Here is a 26,747-nt window from a genome sequence, read left to right as displayed (position 1 = left end):
TTGGCCAACTGGTGCCCCACCTCAGGAACCCCAGTGAATATCCCACAGTTTGACCACTCTGGTCAGCCTGTTCCTCATCCAGGTCCTAAGCAAGACCCTCTCAGGCCCTCTCAGGCTACCCCCTCACCTGTCCCTCTGGTCTCAGCAGCTCCTGGCCTGTCCTGGAATTCTGCAGCCCGTGACGTGGAGACCTGCTTTCAGGTCACGGTACCTTTGTTTGGTTTGTTTGTTCTCTCCAGATGGAATCCACCCCCTCAATCAGCAAACTTCTACTAAACCTTCAAAGCCCAGTCTTACTTTCTCCATGGAGACCCTTCCCTTGATTCCACCTCACACAGCGGCTGCAGGGTCCTGGCTAAGGAGCTTTCTAAAAAGGAGACACAGAAGTTCTGACCTGGGGTGTGGCTGGTCCTAAGCCCAGAGGTTATTTTCGAAAACTCAGAGAACACGGGATCACACACAAGGCTGGTGACACAGCCCCTATTACAGGGGTCTTGCTCACTAGACTAGAAGCTCTGGGCTTCATCTCTCGGCAGGAGCAATGTCTTGGGTGTGGCCTATACCAGGTGCCCATAACAGCTGCCCAACTAAATACAGAGCATTTCCCTGCTAGGAAACAAAGGGCACAGAGCTTGTGCAGCTGGAGGGGTGAGCTTCAGATGGTTGGGGGAGTGCTGCGTACCAAACCCCTCCCAGGGGACTCTGCCCTGCCCAGAAACCCAGGTGGAGAGAAAGAGGCTGGCTACAAAGGGAGATGGCCCTGAGCAGGAAGTGGGGCTGTCCCAGCCAGAAGAGGACACCATGGCCACTATGTAAAGCTTAGCCCTTGGAATTCTCCAGCACTAAAAGCCACCTTGTGGAGGCACTATCAGAGATGGCTCTCAAAGACTACAGACTCAACCAAGAAAATGGGCAAAGATGAGAGGGGTGTGGACCCTGCCTCAGCTGGGCTCCTGAGGACCAGCTCTACACTAAGGCACTGGGTGATCCTGCAGGCTCTTTATGAATGCCCTAGCAGGGAGATTCTACTTTACAGATGACCAAGCCAAGCCCTGGCAGGACTTCTTCCAGCTCAGGACCAGCCGAGGGACAGAAACCAGAAATGGAGTCAGTTCGTGTCCCCCACAGCTGTCATCTGAATTCCTTCCTGTCCCAGAAGAACCGGTGCCTGAGAGGGGTGAGGGATATCCCTAAGGCCTCGAGGCCGTGGAGCTTGGAGGCACTGGGAGAGAGAGAGGGCAGGGCTGTCCCTCAGCTGCTGCTGTTGGAGGAAGGGACATACAGAGGGTGGAGGGAGTCCTCTCCCCTCCCCCCAGGCAGAGTGGACCAAAGAGACAGCAGGGCCTGGCTCCTCCCCCCTGGGCCACTGAGTCCCCAGACATTGGGTCATTCAGGCCCTTGTCTCTTAACTTCCTTTCTTTACAGGGAACAGGGAGGGAGCCTCTCCCCCTAGGGTGGGCGAGGCTTGGTCAATGGAGGCAGCCCAGGGACAAAGAATCCCTTGTCCCCAGCTCAGCATAGGTGCCCGCTCCACCCCAAAGATCTCCTAGGCCACCCCACTGGTCAATGATCTCAATGATTGAAGGAAGGGTGAGGGGCACCACCCCCAGGCCTCTGTGGGAAGGAGCTGCCTCACAGCCTGGCCAGAGGGGTCCCTGGGGTCTGTCGCCCTGGAAACCAGAGCTGTGTGAAGAAGCTGCTGCCGACCCAGTCAGGGTGCCTGGCTGCCACCAGACTCAGCCCTCCTTCACCCTCCCCCTCCCAGCCCCAGACACATTAACCCTGCTGTCCCCAGAGCCCAGCCAGGCTGGAATGTATGTGAAAAAACGCCCTACAGTTCATCAGCTCCACTCTCTTCTCTGGGGACCCTGGGACAGCTACATTCTGAGCTGTGAGCTGGTGAGTAGAGATGAGAATGAGCTGAAGGACTGGGCTTGTCACTCCACTAGCCTGGGCCAACTCAGCTCCCTCCCAGGGGCCAGAGGCCAGACCAAGAGGGCGTCCAGCCACCCTCAGTTTTGAGAGCACGAAAGTGTGGATTAATTTAATGAAGGGACTAGGCCAATGTCATCAGGAGCTTGAGATGGCGGACTTTGAAGTTTTTTAGCCTCCAGATAGGGAAGGGAAGAGTGGTGGGCTAGAGCCAAGGGGTCGGGGGAGGGCATCTGAAGGGGATTTAGCTATGGGTGGGAGAGGCACAGACCATGTCCCACTACAGGCAGCCCCAAAGGCCAGAAGCATTAAGTCCATGCGTGGCCTCAGCACCGAGACCAGGTCCTAGGGGATGTCCCTAGGATTCATTCACCTGCCCTGACATCCAAAGGTTAGTCTCACCTCTCCTCCCTTGCACTCAAGTCTCTCACCCTTTTGCCATTCATAAGAATTTTCACCAGCACAGCACCTACTCCCTGCTTTCCCAGCCTCCAGAGGACCCTCCCGCAAGGCACCTGTCCTCAGGTGGCAGCCACCCTCCCCACCCCCAGTGCAGGCGCTGGCTCTGTGGCAGGAATGGCCGAGACCAGACTTCTGACGGGCCGGGCCGGCTCCTGGACAGGGCAGACGGTTGTTGCAACCACCTCCAGGAAGACGCCACAGTGTGTGCTCTGAGGCAGAGCATCCGAGAACTTCACTGCGTCCAAGCTGGGCTGCCCCACTGCTGACCTGCTGAGGCTGCCAGGGTTGGGGTGAGGCACGAACCTGGCCTGGCACCTGAGCAGATCTCACACTAACGAACTATGCAGGCACTGCTTAGGGGCTCAGCACACACTCCGGTGGCCCTAACCTACACTTCATCACTTTCCGCCACACCCACCCACCCACAGAGCTTCCCACCACGGTCCAGTGGCACCCTGCCCGTCGGGGCAGCAAAGGCCTCGGTAGGGACCTAGTGTAAGGCAGGCATTCTGGGACCTCTCCCTGTGGAGCCTGCGCAGACGCTTCTGCAGGCTGAGAATTCAGGCCGGAGCTGTGCTAAGGTTCAGCGGGTGAAAGTGCTGGTGACAGCCTGAGTTCAATCCCTGGAAGGCACACGTGAAGACAGCCCAGCACAGCATCACGTCTGCCGTCTACCGTCACAGCAAGACGAGGCGCAGAGACGGGTGACCCCACAGAAGCAAATGGTTCCCCTCTCTCAACAAGGTGGAAGGCGCGAACTGAACCCCCAAAGTGGTCCTCTAACCTCTTCAAGCACATTGGAACAAGTGCATACTCACACATGCCCCACAGTCATACACACACACACACACACACACACACACACACACACACACACGAACATGGCCCTCTCTGAGCAGGAGCACCTGCCTGTCCTGTCCCCACCTTCCCTCCACATGTCCACTTGTCAGCACACATTGGTGAACAGCGTGAGACAGCAGCTGCTCCTCACCTGGCCTCCGTGCTGACACCACAATGAGGTAAGACCTCAGGTGTGGGAGGAAGGAGAGGGTGTGGCACGGGGCAGGGATGTGTTTCTGGGGTTGATGCTGAGGCCACCAGCACCTATCTTATTTTAGCTCAGCTCTACTGCTATGTCACTGCCCACCTTAAAAACATGAAGACGTACCAGACACTGTGACCCACACCTGTGACCCCAGCACTTAAGAGACGGGGCAGGGTTGCCACAAATTGGAAGCCGGCCGGGTCTACTTTGAAAGCTGCAGACCAGCCAGGGCTACACAGTGGACCCTATCTTTTTGTTTTGTTTTGTTTTTTCAAGACAAGTCCTGGACTCACTCTGTAGACCAGGCTGGCTTTGAACTCACAGAGATCCACCTGCCTCTGCCTCCCTAGTGCAGGGATCAAATGTGTGTGCTACCACCGCCCAGGCTGGACCTTGTCTTTAAAAAGAGGCTGGAGCTATGACTCAAGTAGCCAGACACACTTTGCAGAGCATTTGCAAAACCCTGGGTTCAGCTCTCAGCACCACATAAAACCTGATGTGATGGCACATGCCTGTCCCAGCACTCTGCCAAGCACAGAATAGAAGATCAGAAGTTCACCAGGTGGCGGTGGAGACAGTGGTGGCACCGCACACCTTTGCTCCCAGCCATTGGGAGACAGAGGCAGGCCAATCTCTGTGGGTTCGAGGCCAGCATGGTCTATAGAGCAAGTTCCAGGACAGCTACACAGAGACCCTGTCTCAGAAAAAAGTAGGAGGAGAAGGAGAAGAAGAAAATCAAGGTTATCCTTTGTATACACAAGTTTAAGGCCAGCCTGGGCTACATGAGACCCTGGCAATGGAAGGAAGGAAGAGAGGGAGAAAAGAAAAGAGGGAGGGAAAAAGAAGGGATGAAAAGATCTTCTCCCACTTTACATCTGCTCGGCCTGTTACCCCATTTCTCTACCCACCTCTATCTACAAAAGGCTTCTAAGTAGCATGGCTGGGTTCTGTCTCCAGCTCTCCAGTTCTCTCCTGCAGGAAAGTACCTGCTCGCTACCCACGAGCCAGCTCCTGGGGTCACCAGAGGCCCCACAGTACAAGAACCAACAGACAGACCCCGACCCCCACTCAGTCCACACACCGGCAGCTCCCTTGCTCAGCCTCCCACCTCACTGCTGCCAGCCAGCTTTCCTGCCTCCACCCCCCCTACCCTGCCCCATCCCACCCCTGCTTCATGCCTCACACTTAGATCCCAGGCTCTGCCTCAAACCAGACAGTCCCCACCTGGCTATCTGCTCTAGTGACCTCACCCACTTTGTGGTTCCCCACCCCACCCGCTGCTGTCTTCACAGCAACGGCCAAGGCCCGACCCTCCCCTGCACACCAGCCTCTCACCTGCTGCCTGCTCAGCACCCTTAACATCACTGTCATTAGAGTCTCACTGTCATGAAGTCCACATCAAACTGTGTACCGACAGCAAGCCACCTGCTCCTCCCAGTGGGCCAGCTCCCTTGACCATCCCTGCCCACTCCCCCCACTACTGTCCTACCCACACACAACCTTGCGGCCTTTCTTTTAGGCATGCCCGTGGCCTGAGCATGTCTCGCCACCTGGTCCAAAACATAAGCGTCACTAACCACGACTGTTATTATAATCTTACAGGTCTTCTCCCTCCTCCTTGCACTTTTGTGCTCAGCTCGGGAGCCACATTAAGCCTCTTCTTGGAACCTTCACCAGTTCCTACCTCATCTTTCCCCACGAGGCCCTCACCACCTCCCCGACTCTGCTCCTACAGCTCACTCAAGTCATGGCCACCATGCTCTTCCGTCATCAGCATGTGCACGAGCCTACCTCAGTGCCCTTGCTCTCCCCTCTGCCCAGAATGCTCTCCCTACGCATATTCACACGGCTATCTCCCTCGCTATCAGGCCCAAGTTCATCGAGTGAAAGTGGCCTCCTGCAAATGGCTCACAATGTAGCTCTCGTGCTCCATCCCCAGCCCTGCTTCTCCTCTCTTTACAGTCACCATTACTTCCTGACATGTTCTGTAGAGATTTTAGGCCTCCTCCCTCCTCACAGAGGCCAGAAGAGGGTATTGGATCCCCTGGAACTGGAGTTATAGGTGTGAGAAACCCAGGATGCATGCTGGGAATTGAATCCGGGTCCTGAAAGAACAGCATGGATTCTTGACGGCTGAGCCATTTCTCCCACACCTCGTTTGCTTTTTTTTTTTTTTTTTTTTTCTTTTTTTTTATGGGAACTAATTCATTTGCTTTTGTGAGACAAGGTCTCAGGCAGCCCAGGCGGGCCTTAAAATTGTTACATAGCCAAGGATGACCTCAAACTTCTAATGTCCTTGCTTCCACCTCCCAAGTGCTGGAATTGCAGGTCTGGGCTCCCACATCCAGTTTATGAGGTTCTGGGGATTGAACCTGGGGCTCTGTGCATGCCAGGTAAGCGTTCTGCCACCCGAGCTACATCCTCATGTCCCTTAGTTTCTGCCCCTATCACTTTCCCCTTTCTAGCCAGTGGCCACAGCAGAGGCAAGGACACGATGGCTGGTTTTCACACTCTCTCCACAGGCCCAGGAGCACAGCCTGGCACCCAGAGGAGATGGAGGGCCTCAGCGAATGAGGGATGGATGGAAGGAAGGATGAAGGAAAACTCCAGAAAGGCATCTGCCCGCAGGGCTGATAAGAACTGAACCCCGTGGAGGTTGGAATGTTGCAGTTCCAGAAACTAACTACCTAATCGCTACACCCCTCCCCAAAAAGCCATTCTTTGTCCCCCTCCCCAGGTTAGAACTAACTTCTTGTGACAATAGATAAAAACTTTTTGCTGTCTACTATCTTAGCAGACCGCTAGCTCTCACCAATCCAAAAGCTAAGACTGTCATCAGAGAGCGCCTGGGGCTTAAATTTCAATTCTGCTCTCTTGCTGTGCCTGTTCTCTAATGTACCTGCCAGTGTGTTTTAAACTCGCCTTCTTTCATGACTTTTGTTGTTCTGCAAAACTACAAAAACTTCACAGAACTTCCACACTGGAACATGGAATATGGGGTTACCTAAATCTGTGTTCCCAGGCTCCACAATAATCTCTCTTATTCCCTTTAAGATGAGAGCTGTGGTTTTTGCATAGAAGGAACAAAGAAAGGAAAGGAGGAAGGAAGGGAGGGAAGGGGGGAGGGAGGGAGAGAGAGAGGAAGGAAGGAAGGAAGGAAGGAAGGAAGGAAGGAAGGAAGGAAGGAAGGAGAGAGAGAGAGAGAGAAAGAAAGAAAGAAGGAAGGAAGGAAGGAAGGAAAGAAAGAAAGAAAGAAAGAAAGAAAGAAAGAAAGAAAGAAAGAAAGAAAGAAAGAAAGAAAGAAAGAAAGAAAGAACTTTCTGCAGCTAGGTTAGACTTCTGAGAGAAAAGGCAAACACTGAGCACCCACTCTTAGGCTAGGCCTCCTCCTCTTGCCTCAGTCTGTACCCACACATTTCATCTGAGAGAACCTCTCAGATACCTCATCATGCCCTGGGCTGTGCAAGAGGCAGCACCCCAAAAACCAGTGTGGAAAGAGATCTGAGGCCCTCCCTAGGGAGTGATCAGAGAGAAGGGTGGGGCAGGGAGGAGAAGGACTTGGGCTATTTTTAAAAACTTCTCCCAAAACACCACATTCTTCCTTTGGTGAGTCAGAAACATGTGGCCCAGTGAGGAAGCCAGGACCCTGGAATGCCATGGTGGCCACCATAGGCACTGTGGGCAGCAGGCACAGGCCAGGCAGGCATGCAGGGACTGGAGCACTCGGCTTTCCAGGGTAGAGACAAGGCTGGACTCGGAGAGTGAAAAGGCCTTCTGAAGGCCACAGGAATCTGTCTGGCTCTAATCTATAGCTTCAGGCTCAGGCTCCAGTCTATCAGGGAGGGAGTCTTCCACTCTGACCCCAGGAAATGCTCAGCAGGAAATCGCCTCCGTAAAACTCAGCTAAAAACACCCACTCAAGGCAGGACAAGCTGGGCAGCAGACTCTCCGCCTCCACAAGGTCAAGCCCAAGGCGCTCAAAGGGCCTGGAGCCACCTAGCCCAGGAGAGCCCTGGCTAAACTCTCAGAGAGTAAACTTGAGCCCCATGCCAGAGTCCTGTCCTGCCTGGAGAGAGCTTTGAGCTGGCTTCTGCTGCTCTCGGCACCTTCAGAGGGAGGTGGAGGAAGCTCACACACTCTGACTCTGCCCCAAGCCAGACTCCACATTCCACAGAAGAAACTGAGGCTCCCGGCTCAGAGGCAAGTCCACAGCTAAACCCTAAGGCAATTTATTTCCAATGTTCAAGACGCTGTCTGTCCACCCGGGGTGTGGGAGGGGTCAAGGGCAGAAAGAAGGCTTTTAACCCTGGCAAGGATGAGCCCTGAGTCCTGATGTCTTGGGATGGAGCCAGGCAAGGAACCTCCCCAAACTCCTACACTCTTTCATGATCAGCTGACAAGAAGGACTAGGGAGGACCATCCTGAGCACACTTCACTTGACTCCTGGGAAGTGCTATGCTGCCCACATCCTGGTTAATGCTCTCTGCTCTCCCTCCCCAGCTTGCCCCCACACACCCTATGATGAAGTCACACAGGGCCCTAAGCTGCAGCCCACCCTGCCTCAGTCCTGCCTTCACAGCGGAGAATGGAGGCCACCACCCCTGGGGCCCCTCCTGCTCTGAAGCCACTTCTGTCCTACCAGTGTCCTTGGAATGCCCTGTGAGCCACTGTCAGACTCTGGCTCCCATCTTTAGAAGAATGAATTCTGCCACCAAATTTAGATGTCCCACGCGGCCCCGTGAGTCGGGCAGGACCCTGGAGCACACTAGTTCCTTTATCTGATCCTGGCTTCCTCTTCCACTGAGAGCCCTCACCGCACAGGAAGAATAAAATGAGCTGCAGGAGCCCCTGCACTGAGAATGAGCTGACAAGTCAATAAAACCAGTCATTCACATAAAATGCCTTGGTGGAAGTCTGAACACAGTAGGTGCTTAATACTGCTTGTTGAATGAATAAATGATCACCCAGGTGCTAAGGTAGAGTGCTCCCCTAACCCCCTCCCCAACCATTGCCCTTCCTGGAATAGTGAGGTTTCTGCATCGGGCAGGCCTCCTTGCAGTGTCTAGTCCACAGCAGCCCTCACTATGGAGATTGAGAGATGACTGGTGCATTCTGGGATAGCCACTAGCTTGGCCCAATGGTGAGCTAACTCTCAGCTCTCCAAAATCCCCCACATGCCTCCAGTCCTCAGCTGTGACTGCAGGCAAGGGTGGGGAGGCTCAAAGGAAAGGCAAAAATCAAGATAACAAGGTGGGTTTCCTTTCATTATGCAAAAATACAGCAATGACTATGGTCATGGGGCATTAGGGATAGGACCTCCATTTTGTGGGCCCATCCAGGCACACTGAATCACCTGCAAAGCCATGAGCCCAGAGACCCTTCCCCAGGGACAGCCACAAACATGGGGACTCAGGCCTCTGCGTCCTTGTTAGACCTGAAAAGTAACTTGCTTAGGCTGGCAAAATGGCTCAGCAGGTAAAGGAGCTTAGCCCCCCTCCCAAGCTGACAGCCTGAGTTTACTCCCCAGGACCTAAATGATGGAAGGAGAAAAAAAACTCCCACAAGTTGTCCTCCAGTCTCTTCATATTCATGTAGCATTCATAAACGGGCATACACACACATACCAAATAGATGGATGGATGGATGGATGGATGGATGGATGGATGGATGGATGGATGGATGGATAGAATAAGCAAGGAAAGCAAAGCAGACAGACAGAAAGACAGATAAGCAAACAAATGGAGGCTTACTAAAGTTTCGGGCAGCAAAATCCCTTCAAGCCAGCATGTCCCTGAGCATCAGGGACATGTCCCTGGCCCGAGCAGTCATCTCAGAGACCTGTGACCTGGGCAGGTGAGATGGAAGGCTCCCCTCCCCCAATATGCTGCCTGCACTCAGAACAATTTATCCTAAAACATGCTGGGACAGGGGCAGTGCACAGATCACCACACGGATGCCGTCTGCCAAGACTGCACAGTACAGGCGCATCCAAGGCTGCCCCGTGGCCTGCAGCTCTCACAAAGAACAAGGACACATCTCCTTCCAAGTCAAAGGCTCAAACCTGGCAACGAAAGTCAGTGGTCTCATCTCCCATGTGCACTGCCATCTGCTCAAGGGACAGCAGGAAAGCCAGCCTCCCTCTCGGAGTCTTTCAGACACCTGAGAGCCCACTGGTCATGTACTAAAGACTATAGCATAGCCATTCACAATGGCCCATGCCTGTAATCCCAGCACTTGTGAGGTGGAGGCGGTATAACCAGGAACTCAAGGTCAGCCTTGCCAATGTAGTAAGTAAAGGACCAACCTGGGCTACATGAGACCCTGTCTCAGAAAGTAAACCAAGATGATGATGATGAGGAGGGGGAGGAGGGTAGCCTATGACCCAGACATGGGATGAAGCTCTAAGAAGATGCTGTCAAGTGACACTGCCTTGGCCCTGTGCTCACGGGAGCCATAGGATGAGGAAGCATTCCAGGGCTTACTGAGGCTCCAACAGACAGCCCAATATTCCAACTCAACTCCCCAGGTTCAAGGCTCCTCCCTGGTATTTCAGGGCTTCCAATTTATGGCTGACTGCTGTATCCATCAAGAGGACACAGACCAGGCAGAGCTCCAGCTGACTGTGGGGTCTAGGCCAACACAGCAGCCCTGGCTTCCTAGGGCCTCTTCACCTCACAGATATTTGCATAGAGTCTGCACAGAAGGAATATGGGCGGTTGGGGTTCGTCTGCCTCCTTTGCTCCCTGTGAGGGGTGGGGAGGTGTGGTGAGAAGGTCCCTTTCCCTTCCCCTCAATTCACACATCACAGATGTCCTGAGGCCACCCAACAAAGTGACTTTTGAGAGTAGGGAGGTTCGGACATGCTCTTGCTGTGTAGCCCTAGCTGGCCTCAAACTCACAGCAATCTGGCCTCAACCCTTCTGTTTCAGCCTTCCAAGCGCTGAGGTGCCTGGTAGTCTGAGGATCTCATGGGGAGGAGGAGGGAGGGCTGATGTCAAAACTGGGTGGAGGAGGGGATAATTCAAACACCAAGTAAGTGGAGGCCAAACACTCCATGGTACACAGAATGGCTCTCCAACAAAGGCTCGTCTGGCCTACGTGTCATTCACACCACCTGGGCCATGGTGTAGTCATAGCAGTGTGACCATGCTAGAACTGTGGCCTGCCATGGGCTCAGTGTCCTCAAACTGTCTTTGCTCCTGTCACTCCACCCACAGCTGCTCCTCAGTTGTGCTGAGTGTATTACCTGAAGGGAGACCAGCTCCCATGCCTGGGCACAGAACCAAGGACACAGTTCCTTGGGTTGCCCAGTGTCACTGAGAAGCAGGTGTCAAACTCAATCCCAAGGTATCTTCATGCACATTGAGCATTCTGTTACGTTAACAGAGAGCTGGCAGGTGCAGGGTCCCAGCCCCAGGCTCCCGGAAACAGCTCTATGCCAACACAGGAAGTCTTGAGGGAATTCTAGCTGGGATGGGGCTGAGCGCACGTACTTCTAAGGACACCAGGGGTTCAGCCAGGTGGACCCCACAGTGCTGGCGTGAGGTGTGCCCTGCTCTGAGCAACTCCTGAGACGTGGCAGGACCCCGGGGCCATAGTAGGGTAATGACAGGAGCTCTCTGCCAGCCTTCAGAGGCCCCCAGGCAGCCAATACAGGGAAGGCCCCCTAGGGAGCCTGGCATGGTGGGTTGAAGCATGGGATGGAGAATCAGGCAGTGAGTGCCAAACCCAATGTATCTTTGCTAGGTCGGTTGTTCTTACCCTGCGGGTCTCCAACCCTCTGCGGGTCTAACAGCCCTTTCACAGGGTCTCCCAGGACCATCCTGCATACCAGAGATTCACATTACAGCTTGCAACAGTAGCAAAATTACAGCTACAAAGCAGCAACAAAAATAATTTTATGGTTGGGGTCACCACAGCATGAGAAACGGTATTAAAGGATCACCGCGTTAGGAGCGTGAGAACCACTGTCCTAGTCACTGAGACTCGGCTTCTCCAAGCCTCAGTTTACTGGGTATGACAGCACTTCCCTCCTTCAACCCACATTCATTAGGGCCCCGTGGTCAAGCCTCTCCGCTGGCATTGGGGATATAATAACCGTGTGTAGGAAAGAAAGGGGCCCTTGCCCAAAGCGGCTTACATCGCCTAGCCCTGTGCCTGGGGTGGGTGGGTCTCCAAAGCAGCTCTCCACAGCACCACACACACTGAAATTGCTCCTTGGGCAGAAAGCTCACAATGCCTGGGAGAGGTAGGTGTCTGCCTCCCACCCCACCAGCCCGACATCATCCTTTGGAGCTCGCAGGAACAAGGGCTATCTCTCCCACACAGGATACCTCCTCCTCAGAGTTCTCCCTCCTTCTCCAGATCAGCCCTCTCATCTCTCCCCATGTGTCTGACTGCCTCCCTTCCTATGCCTGTCCCACCCCCAGTGGGTATTGCCGAGGTGGCCCTGGCCCTGTCACTAATTCAGCAGACTCTCCTCAGATGCCGGCCATGTCGGGGGAAGTGTAACCCTGGAATGAGAGACACCCAGCCTGCAGCATCCTTCCCTGTGAAAGCCAGGGCTTGGGATACTCAGCCTCAGCACCCAGCCCCAAGCCATGTGACTCCACCGTGTCCACCTGGCCACACTGGAACCTTCCTGCGCCAAGGCCCATACATAGTCCAGCAGCATCTTCCAGGGGGACGCCTCGTGCCAGACTTTCAGGACAAGGCGCCCAGCAGGAGAAAGTAGAAACCACAAGAGACCATATTAGGGGAAAACTGCAGAAAGCGAAATAGAGAGTGCCCTGCAGAGGAAGGTTGGCCTTGTGACTCATGTGCCCGAGAATATTCCATGCAGAGCTGGCTCCAGATTGTGCCAGGAAGCCAGGAAACCCAAGCTACCCCCAGGCCACTCTAAGACCAGTTGGGCCTCAAGCTGAGTCACATGCCTGGGCCATCAACTCCTGGTAGCAGGGCATGTCACTTGGGGTCTTGGGGCTTCTGACATGACCCTCTGAGACAGGAGTGAGGACATTCCTGGGTAGGGGGCCATGGACCACCTCTGACTGCCGGCCATGAGCAGAGTCCAGGCAGAGCCAGCGTTTCCCTCCTGAGCCCAGCCTGTCCCACCTCCAAGGCCCTTCTGTGGACAGGCCCCTACCTGTCCTGTCTAAGCTGCCAGGATCAAGGGGGACCAGACCCACATATCTTAGCCTCAGGGTGGCTGTAGGGACTGACCACTGAGAACCCAGGTAAAGTTGAAACTTCCCTCAAGCGCCTACTCTTACAAACACCTGTCACTCGGTCCTCACACCATCTTGGACATGACATTCTGTTGCCACCTCTCAGAGGGTCCCCTCACACTGAATGTGACAAAGGCACAAGAAAAACTCAGAGATTAGAACCCAGGCACTAGAGGCCCAGCCTGTGCCCTGGCTGTTGTGCATGGGTCTGCTCACAAATGTGCCTCCACACCTAGTTCCTGACTGCAGCATCCAGTGAGTGGCCTTCCTGGCTGGCTGGCCAGGGTGGTGGTCTCTCCCAGGTCTTAACTCAGGAAATCCACAGTGTTCCACCATAAAGGTGAGCTGGGCAAACCTGGCACCACCTCACACCAGCAGCCCAGACAAGTATGCCAGAAGGCAACCTCAGGTACCTCTCACATCCATGGCATCCTGGGATAAGCCAGACAGAGCAGGGGTGCCCCCAGATCCCAGTGAGAAAAGCTGGATTTCGAAGGATAACACCCCTAGGTGCCAGCTACAGGGACATCCCCGCTGCTGGGTGACCTTGAGCTACGCTCCTGCCCTCTTGAAACAGCCTGGACAAGGTTAGGGCCAGAACACAATTCCTAGCAGAGAATGGCTGCCCTCTCCTCCCTGGCAGGCCTGAAATTCCGCTATCAGGCTAAGAATCTAAGTCCCCCAAAAGCCAGTCCAGACAAGTTTATGATGGGAGCTAGCAGTGAGTTAATATTTACCTGCAGTGACCCAAATCTTGCAGAGCATCAGGTGTGCTCCACCCAAGCTAAGAATATGTTCCAAGAAGGAAGGGAGGGAGAGAGAGATAGTGTGTGAGCCTGAGGAAAACGAAATGGCCAGGCCAGCCCCCCAGCCAGAGCACCCAGCTGTGAAAATCTTAGGCATGTGACACACAAGGACCCATTTCCAAAGGACATGAGGCCTTGAGCACGTGACCCTATAGAACCCACAGCTGACCGTAGTCTCTGAGGCCAGCACATGACCCCATTACCCCTCACCAAGCCCAAAGTTCATTTTGCCTGTTTGGGCCTCACTTTTGCAGCCTTAGGGGAGAAGCCATAAGGCGGATGAGTCAGACTCCAGAGCCCCTGCCTCTTGAGTTGTCTTTCCCCAGAGAGGTAGAAAACCTGAGCTCAGAGCCCTGAGCCAGCTTGCAGAGGTCTTAGCGTCAATCTGAGGTGTAGGTGGGATTTACATTTAGTCTTCACTCTTTGAGAATTAGTAATTATTAATACCAGCCACAGGGGCCAGGCTGCCTACAAAGAACCTCATTTCCCTGGACCCTCACTGGATGTTAACTGTACTCTGGGCACTGTTATGACTCTCTTAGTCCTTGCAACAACTGCTATTACCCCTCCCCCAGACTGAGACAGAGACAGAGACAGAGGGGGAGGGGGAGACACTTAGCCCATGACATGCAAGTGGCAGAAGTGGCTGAAGAGCCATCACCTCTAATGACTCCACCCATTACCCATCCCCATCTGTGCCTGGGACGAGAGTACCAAGGAAGAGCTGAGGAGGAGTTTTGCCTGCACAGCCCAGACAGCATGTGACAGTGTCATCTCCTGCCTCCACACAGCCTTTAGCCCCACAGAGCCTAGCTCCTCAGTGTGGCTCAGAGGCCCTGTTCTAACCCATCTGCTGCCTACACTGCTCAATGGCATCTCCTGTGGACCAAGTCTTGTGAGAAGATGAAGACAAAAGTACCTTAAGCTTGGGAAAGAAGGAGGTGGCCACCTGCCCCAACTCCCAAGGGCAGGACCTTCCCTCCATCCCAAGGTTGCTCCCCTTCCTCATCTACCTGGGGACCCTCCCACTACCTCCTGAACCTCAGCCCAGGCTAAAAGCTTCCCATAATGGCCATAGGATAACCAGTCACATGCCCTTCCGGGCACGTGAAATTCAGGGCCGCAGCCATTTGCTTTGCTTTCTGACTCCCAGAGGGAGGCGACTGTGCTTCTACTCTGTCTCTCCAGATCCCAGAGGGTCCTCAGCACACACTGGAAGGCCAAGGAGCTGGGCGGTGGGTGAGAGGATGAAGGATGGATAGATGGGTGGGTAGGAGAATAGATGGCAGACGTGTAGATGAGTTGACAGATAGATGGATGGATGGGTAGGTGGGTAAGTGAATGAGTGGATAGATGGATGGATGTGTAAATGGATGGATAGAAAAATGCATCGTGGCTGAGTAGATGAATCAGTGCATGGATGGAAGCATGGGTAGGTGGATGGAAGGGTCATGATGGATGGATAGAAGATGGGTAGAGGATGGATTACAGGTAAGTGGATGGATGGTAGATGGGTGGATGGATGGATGGGTGGGGAGATGGATGGATGGACGAGTAGATGATGGATGCGTGGGTAGATGGATAAATAAATGAATGGATAAGCAAACAGACCTATAGATGTCAGGACAGATGGACAGCCAAGAAGATGGAGGAATGAGTAACTGAATGAGTAGATGACAGGAACTCATAAGAAGCATTTTGCAGCTCTATCCCAACATGGAACATTCTAGAGCTCAGATCCCCAGAACCCAGCTGCATCCCAAGTTTTCAGTCTGACACAAACATCTGCAGACACGTGTTCCCCCTACCTCCCACCACCCCGACCTGCTTAGGCCTCCTCTATAACCATCACCAACACTGCAGGCTGTGACTGGTGACAGTCAGGTTCTCTAGGCTATCCTTCATAAGTCTCAACAAATACTTCCTGAATAAAAAACAAACAAATACACCAAAGACCCAGGAGCTTTGTAAACCCAGACCCAGCAAGGGCTGCTGGCCAGGGGAACCCCTACGGTTGGAACTCAAGCAGCTGCTTCCTGTCCAGAGCCCTCCTATCATCACAGACATGGTGCACAAGGTATGTACCCAAGAGGAGCCTCGGGTGGCACTGGGGCTGCTGTCGACAAGGCCAGCTCAGAGAAGGGCCCCCAAAGGGTTCCCACTCACATGGCAGTCACTCTGCCAACATTCCCAGCTCTGAGGGTCTTGAAGCCTTTTCTAAGCCAGTCCCTAGACTGCCATCTTCACACCTGTCTGGGTAAAAGGAGAGGCCTCGAGTGCAGATTCTGGCCTGGGGCTAACCTCAGTGACAGAACACATGCAGTAGGATGGGAATGAAAGCAGACCCTGGGCTCCTACCCTAGTACCCCCCACAAAAAAAATATCCTAAGCACCCCCAATTCCTAAGAGGTTTGAGGATCAGCGTTCTTAGCACGCTGCCCAGGGACCCACCTGACACAGACTAAGGTCATAATTCTGGCTCCTGGGTTCTCCAGGGCTCGGGACCATCTGTTTACACCTGCCACCTTTGCACACACCTGGCCCACTCAGAGAAAGTTCCTGGTGCAACATCTGAACCTTCTAGAAATCACTAGAGGAGTCCTCCCTCCCATCCTCCTTGCCCACATGTCTGCTCCAGCCACCATGAGGCAGGTTGCCCGGGCCATCCCGGCCAGGTCGCATCCCCAGGCGGCCTGTGGTTGCAGTTCCATGGCCCATGTTCAGGGCAGTGGCATCAGACATGCAGGGAGCGGAAACCTGGCTGGGAATGAGAGGTCTGTTGACCCCAAGTTATCACAGCTCGTAGGGATGTCCCCAGACTCCACAGGCAATAGCGTCTGAGTCTAAAGGTGTCAAGAGTCCTGAAGAGTTATGCATGTCAATATGCGTGTTCAGGGTAACGTCTGCATCCTGAAATACGCGACGGCTACTTACTTGGGAAAGGAGGCATTCTGAGGTCAAGAGCAGTGAGAAAACCACAGCAGAATAATGCGTGTGTTAAAGGCTCTGAGAAGTCCTGCAGCAACAGAGCCTGATGAGCTGATGAAAACAAAGGGCCTTGTTGACCGAGAAGAGCCTGCTGTGGTCAGGGCTGGAGACAGGGAGAGGCGGGACCCGAGCTCAGCCTGCCTCCAGAGTCCACCTTGGCAACCAGGGTTTCAGGTATTTGTCACAGAGTGGATCTAGAGAGGTCCCCAGAGTTAAAGGCCCGGTCACTCCCTGCGGTATTATTGGGGGGTAGACCCTTTATGAGGTGGGGCCTAATGGGAAGAAATGAGATCATTGGGGTATGCCTTTAAGGGGATGTTGGAACCTTTGCTCCTTCCTCCCTATCTCTATCTCTGCTCACCATGTGGTTAACAGCTTTGTCCCCAAACACACTCCCTGTTGTGTAAGAACAGCACTGGGAGGTGGAGGCAGAGCATTAGAAGTTCAAAGCCACCCTTGGCTACATAGTAAGTTGGAGGCCAGCCTGGGCTATAGGAGACCCTGTCTTTCTTTTTTGAAAAAGCGAAGTTGGAGCCAGGCATGGTAGTAAATTCCTTTAATCCCAGCACTCAGGACGCAGAGGCAGGTGATTTCTGTGCGTTCCAGGCTAGTCTCGCCTATATAGTGAGTTCCAGGATAGACATGACTCAGTAGAGAGACCCTATCTCAAAAGAGGAGGAGGAGGAGAAAGCGGTAGTAGTAGTCAGGGCTGGAGAGACAGCTCAGTGGTTAAGAGCACTGGCTGCTCTTACAGAAGATCCAGGTTCAATCCCCAGCACCCACATGAAGGCTCACAACTGTCTCTAACTCCAGTCCCAGGAGATGGGATACCCATAGACAATGTACATGCATGATGCACAGACATACATTCAGACAAGCTCTCATTCACATAAATTCAAAACAAAAACCTCAAAAAAAAAAAAAAAAGAAATTGTTTTTAAATGCAATGAGAAACCCTAGATGTTCAACCTGCCTAGCCCACAGGAGAAGAAATTGGAGCTTAAGTTGGGGGGTGGGGGCAAGATGCTATCCATGTCTCCTGGCTGGTTGGAAATGGGATGAACCCAGGTGCCAGCTCCAGGCTCCTGGCACACAGCCTTCCTGAGGTCCGAGGCTGGGGACTGCGCAGCCTGGTCTACCTGACTAGGCCAACTGTGGCCGTAAGGCTTTGGGATAAAATGAGAACCATTGGAAGAGACTGGGTGTCCCTAAGTAGGTAAGAAAATACCAAAGCCCCCCCCCCAAGATCCTACCCAGGTGACATGGTAACATACCACAAAGAGACACACATGCTCAGACAAACTGAGGCTGACGGGGACCCTCAGGGTTTCAAATGAGGGCTCCAGAGTCACGCGGGACAGCGTTCCCATCCTGCCACATTCTCGCTGTCTTGGGGCTAATGGCTCGCTGCCTCATCTACACAATGGAGAGAAATAAGCCCACATCTTATCTAGAAGACAACAGAACCCAATGAGCAACAGTGCTGGTGGTTAGGACTCCAGTCCTGTAGGGCATGTTCCTATCAGCCCTGCTCTAGAGAGGGAGAGACCCTGCCCACTACGGCTGCACTCAGAATGGGCAGGGCTCTGGAACCCGCCTGACATCTCTTACAGTTCCAAGTATGAGGCGTGGTGGGCCTGCCATCTCTGTAACACAGCTCCCCAGGGAGGCCACCTCCCTTGATGGCCTCATGTGACCCATGTTAATCGAATCCTGGACCTGACCCATGTGGTTTTCCCAACACTCCAAGAAACAGACGCCCAGAAAGCTTTCAAGCCGACCAAGTGGCTCCGGGAAGCCTCACACCCTGCTCCTCATCTCCAGAGGCCCCTGGGACTACAAAGAGGAAGATCTGTCCGGTGAGCCCCTCCCTGAGCTTGCTCAACCTCCTGCTTCTGCCCCTGAGAAGGCATCTCTTTCATCTACCCTCACCTACCCTGTTATGCTCTGTGACCCTGGGCAGGTTGCTTAACCTCTCTGAGTCTCTGAAGCCTCTTCCAGAAAAAAAAAAAAAAAAAAGAGAGAGAGAGAGAGAAATGAGCAGAGTTTGGGCTCTGAGGAACAAACACGAGGAAGCAATCCGGGTTCAGACACTGGGCTCCCCATCAGGGGCTAGCCCCAGCTTCCAGGGGCTTCCTGTGTCTCCTGATCCTTCCCACCCAGGACTTCCCCAGGAAAGAAAACTCTGGGTGTGTTACTCCCTGATCCAAACACTTGAAGGGCTCAAAAGACCTTCCAGGTAAAGCAGAAGATTCTCATGAGAGGTTCAGGGTCCTCCAGCAGCATTCCCCTGCCTCCAAATCCCTCCCTCATCTGGGCTAACCCTGTCTGCCTCCCTGGAGATGGAAGATGCCCGTATTCTACTCAGCTGGGCATCTCAGCTGGGCACCTGTGCCTGCATCCAGCAGGCGCTCACTAAACCGGTGCCAGAGAGGACGGAAGAGCCAGACGGGTGAAAACTACTGCACACTTCTGGCATCCTCCTGGCAGGACTGAAGGAGGTCAGCGAGGTCACGGACACAGGAGCTGGCCTGCTGGAAGAGCCTCCCTTCCTCCCTCCCTCCCTCCCACACAGTTGGGCATCACAGCGAGCTTCTCTCCCAGCTGCACAGCGGAATCAAGCTTGCGCCTCTGGCTTAGGACTGATCTTTCCAGAGTGCTGGGCGCAGCACCACACCCTAGAATAGCAGGGTGGGTTCCTTCCAACCAGGCTCCCAGGCTCTCCTGGCCCCTGCACAACCCCCACCACCTTCACCTGTGCCTTCCAGCCCCCGCCCAAGTCATCCCTGACTCCCCACAGATCGGCTTATTTACGGACACTGCCAACAGCTACGTAGACGAAAGAAAAATCTAGAAGTTACCTGATTCCTCCCTCCCTTCCTCCGCCCTCATACAGTTCTGGTTTGCAATTCTAGCTGATTCTATCGCAGACACATAATCCTGATCCCATGCTTATCCCAGCTCCCTGGCACAACCTGAACCTACACCTTGGTTCCCTCTGACCTTAGGAGCCCACTGCCTCAGGTGATTAGGCAACTCAGGGGGCCTGAGTTGGTGGAGCACAGAATAGGTGTGATAGGTACACAGCTCAAACCTTCCTGAAGGGTCTCCATCCATTTATCCCCTCCACTAGCTTGGAAACTATGGCCTCCCCACCCTGTATCTGGCCCTCAGCCCTGAAATACCCAGGCAAATGCCTCCAAGTAGTGGCCACGCAGTAAAAGAGCCTCAGATAAACTCTCAGCAGACGGGCAACTTCTTAACAGATCACAAAGGTTGGGAGAGGAGACACAGCGGACATCCCGAGATTGTTGATAGCCTGCCCTGGAGAGGGGCTGTGAGACCTCAGTTTCTCCCAGTTTTCTTCCTCTTACAGGGACACTCCCCCATTAGGACACCATCTGCCATGAGCCCATCATCAGAGCCAAAACAATGCTGGCACAATCTCCTGGACCATCGAAGACAATGAGTCATAAACCTCTTCATTAACCTCAGCTGCTTTGTTATGGTAACAGAAAACTGACTCGTGAGTACACCGGCATCCAGAGAAGATCCACAAAGAAAGTGTCTGCTTCCTGCAGACACTTCCTGTACGCCACCCCGGGGCCAGCAGGATGGCTTGGCATGTAAAGGCACCTGACACCAAGCCTGACACCCTGAGTTCAATCCCTGAGACCCATGTAGTGGAAGAAAAGAACTGACTACCACAAGTTTGTGTCTGACCTCCACAGGAGCATCAGTCACACAGACACACACACACAATAAATATATGTAAAGCATAAATAAAAAGAATGTTATTTCAAGATATGTCACTCTGGTGTAAGGCTTCTTTTGAGCTAAAGGTCCCAAGCAAGCAGCAGGAACAGGAACGTTCTCTGCCTGCTCTCTTCTGTCTAAAAGCTGGGACTGTGTTTCCCTCTGTGACAGGAACCTAAATCCCTCTCCCTCAAACAGGAAGAGGAACGTTGTCTGTATAAGGAGCCTCCTGAGCACTTATGAGGGGCCATCTTGACGGTCAGCTAAACAGCATGTAGAGAGCCCTAGGAGTCACATCTCTCGGCTACCTCTGAGGGTGTTTCCAGACAGGCTAACTGAGGAGAGAAGACTCCCTCCTCCCTGACTATGGGTGCTGCCATCTCAGGGCCTCAGGTCCTAGACTAAAAAAAAAAAAAAAAAAAAAAAAAAAAGATAAAATGAAGCCAAGCACCAGAATTCATCTTTCCCTGCTTCCGCCCTGCCCTCAGTGACAGACTGCGCCACGACCTGGGAGCCCAGATCCAGGTGTGTCGTCACAATGACAGGAAAGTGGCTGACGCAACCTCACTTTACTACCGTTTCCTCCTGGCTCGCCCTGGACTGACGGCCTTCTCCCTTGTCTAGTCACTTCGAATTTATCACCCTTTGTTAATGTGGGATATTAACTTCTTCGTGGCCTCGCTATTGCTAGGTGGAGCCCCGGTCCAGCTCTTTAAACTTAATCTTTAAAAAGAATAAGGCTGTGGGGGGCTGGAGAGGTTGCTCAGTTGGCAGACTGTAGCCTGTCTAGACTGCACGAGACCCCAGGTCCCATCCCCAACACTGCGAGAAGCAGGCATGGTGACACACACCTGACATCCCAGACAGCCCATCTCCATGGGCACATGGGGGCGAGAGGATCAGAAGTCCAAGGTCACTCTAGGCTACTGAGTTGAAGTCTAGACCAACGCGGGCTACGGAAGATTCCTATCAGTTCAAGGACAGCCTGGGCTATGTAACGAGGTTCAGGTCAACCTGGACCATAGAGAAAGACCTCATCTCAAAAAAAATTAATAATATCAAAAAATGCGTGGAGCCAGCCAGATGCTCAGTGGATATAAGAGCCTGCATCAATGACCTGAATTCAATCCAAGGACCCACAAAGTAGAAGAAGACAACTGACTCCTGAAAGTTGTCATCTGACCTCTACACACTCAGCTTAGTGCACACACACACACACACACACACACACACACACTACATATATATATATATATATATATATATAGAGAGAGAGAGAGAGAGAGAGAGAGAGAGAGAGAGAGAGATGTAATAAAAAGTTCATCAATAAAACATGCATGCCTTCTCTCTTATCAATCTGCCTTTTGACGGCTTAATTCTCCAGCCTCAGGACAGACCCTGAAAGTACAGAGAACAGTGTTTCCTAACCCACTTAACAAGTACCCTGAACTCCAACTCGGCTTTGGCCCTGGCACTGCCCCAGGCACCAGCATTTCTCCTGTTAGGTCCCCATACCCTGAGACTTCAGTGCTAAAATGATCTCTTCTTTATAGAAGGGGAGACAGAGGAGTCCAGTGAGTTACCCAGCAGTGAGCAGCGGACTCCTCCTCTCCGGAGCCAGAGCTGACCTGGCACATTGTGGGTGCTACAAAGCCTAGGCCAAAGGAGCAAATGAGAGGCTGCATGGAGGGGGGAGGCAGGCCACGCCGTCCAGAGGGTGTCTGGAGCCGGTGCAGTAAAGGGCTAGAATTGGCTTCTTCCAAGTTTTCTTCAATGGCTATAAAATCCATGTCATTAAAAGTAAAGCAAAGGGCTAGAGAGATGGCTCAGTGGTTAAGAGCACTAGGTGCTCTCTCAGAGGACACGGGTTTGGTTCCCAGCACCCGCGCAGCAGCTCACAGCCATCTGGAATTTTAACTCCAGTTCCAGGAGATCCAAACAGCCTCCTCTGACCTCCGCACACACCCCCAAGGCACACATGTGGTACGCATACAGGCAGGCAAACACATGAAAATAAAATGAATGTTTTTAAAAAAAATAAATGAATAAAACTAACAAGGCATAGTGGCAAATCCCTTTTATCCTAGCTCTCAGGAGGCAGAGGCAGGTGGATCTCTGTGAGTTCCAGGCCAACCTGGTCTACATAGCAAGTTCCAGGCCAGCCAAGGCTACATAGTGAGATCCTGTCTCAAGAAATGAAAATGGGGACTGGAGAGATGGCTCAGCAGTTAAGAGGGCTGACTGCTCTTCCAGAGGACCAGAGTTCAATTCCCAGCTCCCACATGGCAGCTCACAACTGTCTGTAGCTTCAGTTCCAGGTGATCCAACACTCTCACACAGACATACATGTAGGCAAAACACCAATCCACACAAAATTTAAAAAAAAATAAATGATTTAAAAAATATTTCTTAAAAAAAAAAAAAGGAACACAAACCATTAAAAGCAGAATAGGCCCTTGTGTAATGAGCTGCTCGGGAGGCTCTGAGACAGATCCTGGTTGGAGATGTTTGCTCTTCTTTCCTCACACTGCTATTTTCCTACTTGATTTAACCATTGTTTTCCTATGGAAATTGAATAAGAGCTGCCTCTGACAGCTCCCTCCCTCCCTCCACCCACTTCAAACAATGAAGAGAGAGCCGTACAAGGAGGAGGGCAAGGAGGAGGTGGCTGTCTTGTGTGCTAATGGCTAGGATTCGTGATGCATGCCAAGCAGGCAGGTTCTGGGATGGAGTTTCACTAAGAAGTGCTGGGGATGTTCACCTTAGGCTCCCATGGGCAGATGTCACCACACGCTGGTGCCATCATAGGGTGGCTTACCACACCTACCCACTGTCCTGGGTTGGGGATGCTCGTATAAGGTCTGAGACCATCTCACAACCAACCCACAGGCTGGAGGGAAGATACAAGCTCTTCCCATGGTAGCAGCAGGAGCTATGGCCAGGGTATAACCGAGAAGCCATCTGGACAAGCTGGCCGCCCATCATTTCTCCCCACATCATGTGCGGACAGCCCGGCAGGCAGGGCCCCCGGGCAGAGTACAGCAGTGTTCTAGCGCACAGGGTGGGAAGGCAAAACTGTGGGCCAGCAGAAAAGGCTCTGGTTGCCTCCAGTTCACAGACCACGGCCCCAGCCTCATCTCATGGTAGAGAATAGAGACAGCAATGCACCCACCTCTCAGCTGATGAGGACTGGACATGCTCTCTGCCCGGTGGTGTGGTGGCCACTACCCCACAAACTCACTGTGCACCTCTGAGGCTCTCTCCTGACACTGCCCCAGGGCTGCCCCCGTGGACGCTAACGTCTATCCCCAATCTTAACCCAGAGGTGAACAGCCTGGGCCTCATTTTCCCACCTGTTCGGCATCAGTGTAAAAAGAGCAAAGTGGCAGTAGCAGGGGGTTGGGTTCCACACATCTAGAGAGCCATCTCCTCAGCAAAGGGAAAAGAAACCTAGAACTTCAATGGGAGCAGAGGGCTGTAGAGCAAGCTACGCGCTGGCATGGTGGTGTGACCCAGCAGCTGGGGTACTGAGCAAGAATGACCATAGTTTGAGGCCAAACTGAGCTACACAGCAGAACTCAAATAAAAACAAAACGCAGGGCCTGTCTGGCTGATCCCCACACTCACATGGCCAGTAACAGTGACTAACTCACTCTGACCCCCTGAGACCTAGGTTCTTCCCTCAGAGAGGATGAGAGTGCCTCGCTTCAAGTGCAGGATTAAGGAAATGGTACGTAAAAACTGCTGGTTCAGATAGGCAAAGCAACACACACCGCCTTTAAACAGCATATTCTCACTTACCCCCCTAAACCAGGACAAGAGACGGAAATCACTTCTCTGTCAGTTTTTCTGGGATTGTAGAGAGAAGGGGGCTGGTGGAACGAAGGGGAGACCCAACCACCCAGTTCTATCACTTCAGTCTTGATGTTAGAGTGCGATCATGAGCCAACGGCCTGCTGGCTAGAACAGCAGCAGTGGGCCCGGGAGGCAATATGAAACACTTCAAGATGTACAAGGAGCCTGCTGCGGTAGCTCACGTCTGCAATCCCAGCACGAAGACAAAGGCAGGCGGATCTCTGTGAGTTCAAAGCCAGCCTGGTCTACAAAGTGAGTCCAGGGCAGCCAAGGCTACACAGAGAAACCCTGTCTTGGAAAACAGAAAAAAAAAAAAATGCACAAGGAACAGGCCAAATCCAGCAAAAAGCCTGACAGACATCCTTTATGAATACCCAGGAGACGCCATGACCCCAGACCTGAGGAAAGTCTGGTCTGTTTCTGTTCTGACACAGACCCCTGGACCCCCAGTTCACCTGATGTCAGAGCCATGCTGAAACTCAGTTGCTTCTGCTACTGAACCTTCGCAGGCACTGTCCATGGCTGTTCCTTCTCTGCGCTGTGCTCGGCACATTCCCCCCTACCTCCATAGGCAGCCATATAGGGCCCACCCATGTCCTGACAGCAACTCTGTTGAGTGACCAGTTTCAACATCTCTGAAACTTAGCAATGCATTCCGTGTGCTGGTGCAGGCTGACCCTAGCAGCCACAGTCCAGGACCCAGCCTAGACTCAGTAAGCTGTCCCTCCTGAGGCCACAAACCATCAAAAGCAAGCCAACTCCTCTCCTTCACATGGCCCCAGAAGCTGTCCGGGTTGGACGTGCTCACCAGCGCCTAAGCCACCCTGAAGCAGCTTCAGCCACACAGGTGAGCTGAACGTCACCATGAGCTACCCGTTTGTCACTCTGACATCTTGCTCTGCTTCTCAGTGTCTGGGTCATTCCCTCTGTAGCCGCTCAATCCATAGCAAAGCTGCTCTCAAGTCAAATCAAGACCAATCAAGTCTCCTCATGCCATCTCCCTCCCCTTCTCTTCTGAGACAGGGTCTGGCTGGCCTGGAACTCCCAGAGATCCACCTGCCTCTGCCTTGCAAGTGCTGGGATTAAAGGCATGCATCACTACCCCTAGCCCTGACTCACAAATTTTAAACCTTTGCATGTGTGATTTCTGTATGTGTGTATATGATATATGTGTAATGACCATATGTATGAGAGCAGGCATGCACTTGACCATGGAGGTCAGAGGACAGCCTCAAGTATGGTTGCAACTTACACTTTGTTTGAAACAGGGTCTCATTGTTTGTGGCAGCATATACCAGGCCCAATTGGCTCACAGGCCTCCCTCCAAAAACTCACCCGTCTCCCTCCATCTCCCTCAGAGATTCTGGGGATTCAAACTCAGGTCCTTAGATTTGGGCAGCAAGCACTTTACCACTGAGACATCCACCCCACCCCCGGCCTCCCTCACAATTTTTCGTAAAGGCTGTTTAACAATCAGCTCCCGAAACTCAGCCACTGGCTCTCACATGTCAAGAGACACCAACTCTAGCACAGCGCTGCCCAGAGTTCTGCTTGCTCAAACCCATAAGAACAGACAATTCCTGGAAACACGCTCAATCCAGGGCCCTGAAGGAAAGCGGACCTGCTGGCCTGCACCAAGGCAGAGACTGGGGCGTCCTCTGGGGAATGCCAGACAAGAAGATGGGAAGAGACCCCTGGAACATTCGCTTACAAGTTTGAATCTGTGTGGACTCTGGACTGCTTGGGGGTCACAACGAGACTTGTTGGCCTGCAGGGTGAGAACACAGAGACATTGCAGACCAGCTTGAAAAGGCCAGAGAGGATGAAGAGTTAAAAAGCCCTAGCTGGAGCCGTGGGCTCCTCCACTAACTTAGCCTTAGGCGGTCACTTCACTGCTGTGGGCCCAGCTTCATCATCTGTAAAGCAGATTGTCTTCCCTGCCTAATTGCCAGGGCTGTTGTCAAACAGATAGTGGCTGTGAAGGGACAGCATAAACCTAAGCTGTTATTATCAGTGGATAGAACTATGTTCTTTGTCTTTTCAACTTTATGTAAGATTAGATTCTTGCAACTGTGTACCTTCATACTGTAGAAGCTTTCAGAGCTCCGCACCCAATCCTCCAACTGGCAGACACCATGTCTGTGCAGGGTTCCTTCTTCCCATAACCTGGTACCCGGGTCCCCAAGGAGCCCAGCAGCTCTTCCAAGTTTGTTTGTTGTAGAACAAGAGATTGGAGCCCAGGGCCCTGCGCACACCAGGCAAGTGTTCTACCCCCAAACTACATCCTCAGCCTCCTGTTTCCAACTATTAATTGAGTACCTACTATGTCCCAGGCAGTGTTGCAGGCTGGTGACCAAGAACAGACTTTGCCACTGCCTCCAAAGCCTCTCTACTCTAAAGGAATCCTCAGAACACAGGAAAACCCCACCTGGCTTGCTGGGGAGGAGGTGCTTCCAAATGAGAAATGGGAGAGGTGAAGGATGGAACCATTTGTAAATAAAGCAAGAGCAAGGACAGGAGCCGAGGCTCCTGTGGATACCAGCCACAGGCAGACAACTGGGGTGAAGAGGCAGCGTACAGCCTGGTAAGAGACAAGGGCATCCTGAGCTTTGCCTGAGATCTTCAGGCTGTGTCCTCCTCTCTCCTCTGCGGAAGCCCACGCTGTGTGGACAGGTG

The 26,747-nt window shown here is 53.0% G+C and overlaps 1 protein-coding gene across 8 annotated transcripts in view; it reads right to left on the bottom strand.

The window, feature by feature from the left end:
- Arhgef10l (Rho guanine nucleotide exchange factor 10 like) overlaps positions 1 to 26,747 on the bottom strand; it is a 145,820-nt gene that overhangs the window by 100,999 nt on the left and 18,074 nt on the right. The gene's annotated exons all lie outside the window — the stretch shown is intronic.

This window comes from Meriones unguiculatus, chromosome 3 (genome assembly GCF_030254825.1).
Source record: "Meriones unguiculatus strain TT.TT164.6M chromosome 3, Bangor_MerUng_6.1, whole genome shotgun sequence".
In the NCBI taxonomy this organism is placed as follows: domain Eukaryota; kingdom Metazoa; phylum Chordata; class Mammalia; order Rodentia; family Muridae; genus Meriones; species Meriones unguiculatus.
The sequence above is the reverse complement of the archived record's forward strand: the minus strand, read 5'-3'. Positions and strand labels throughout refer to the sequence as shown.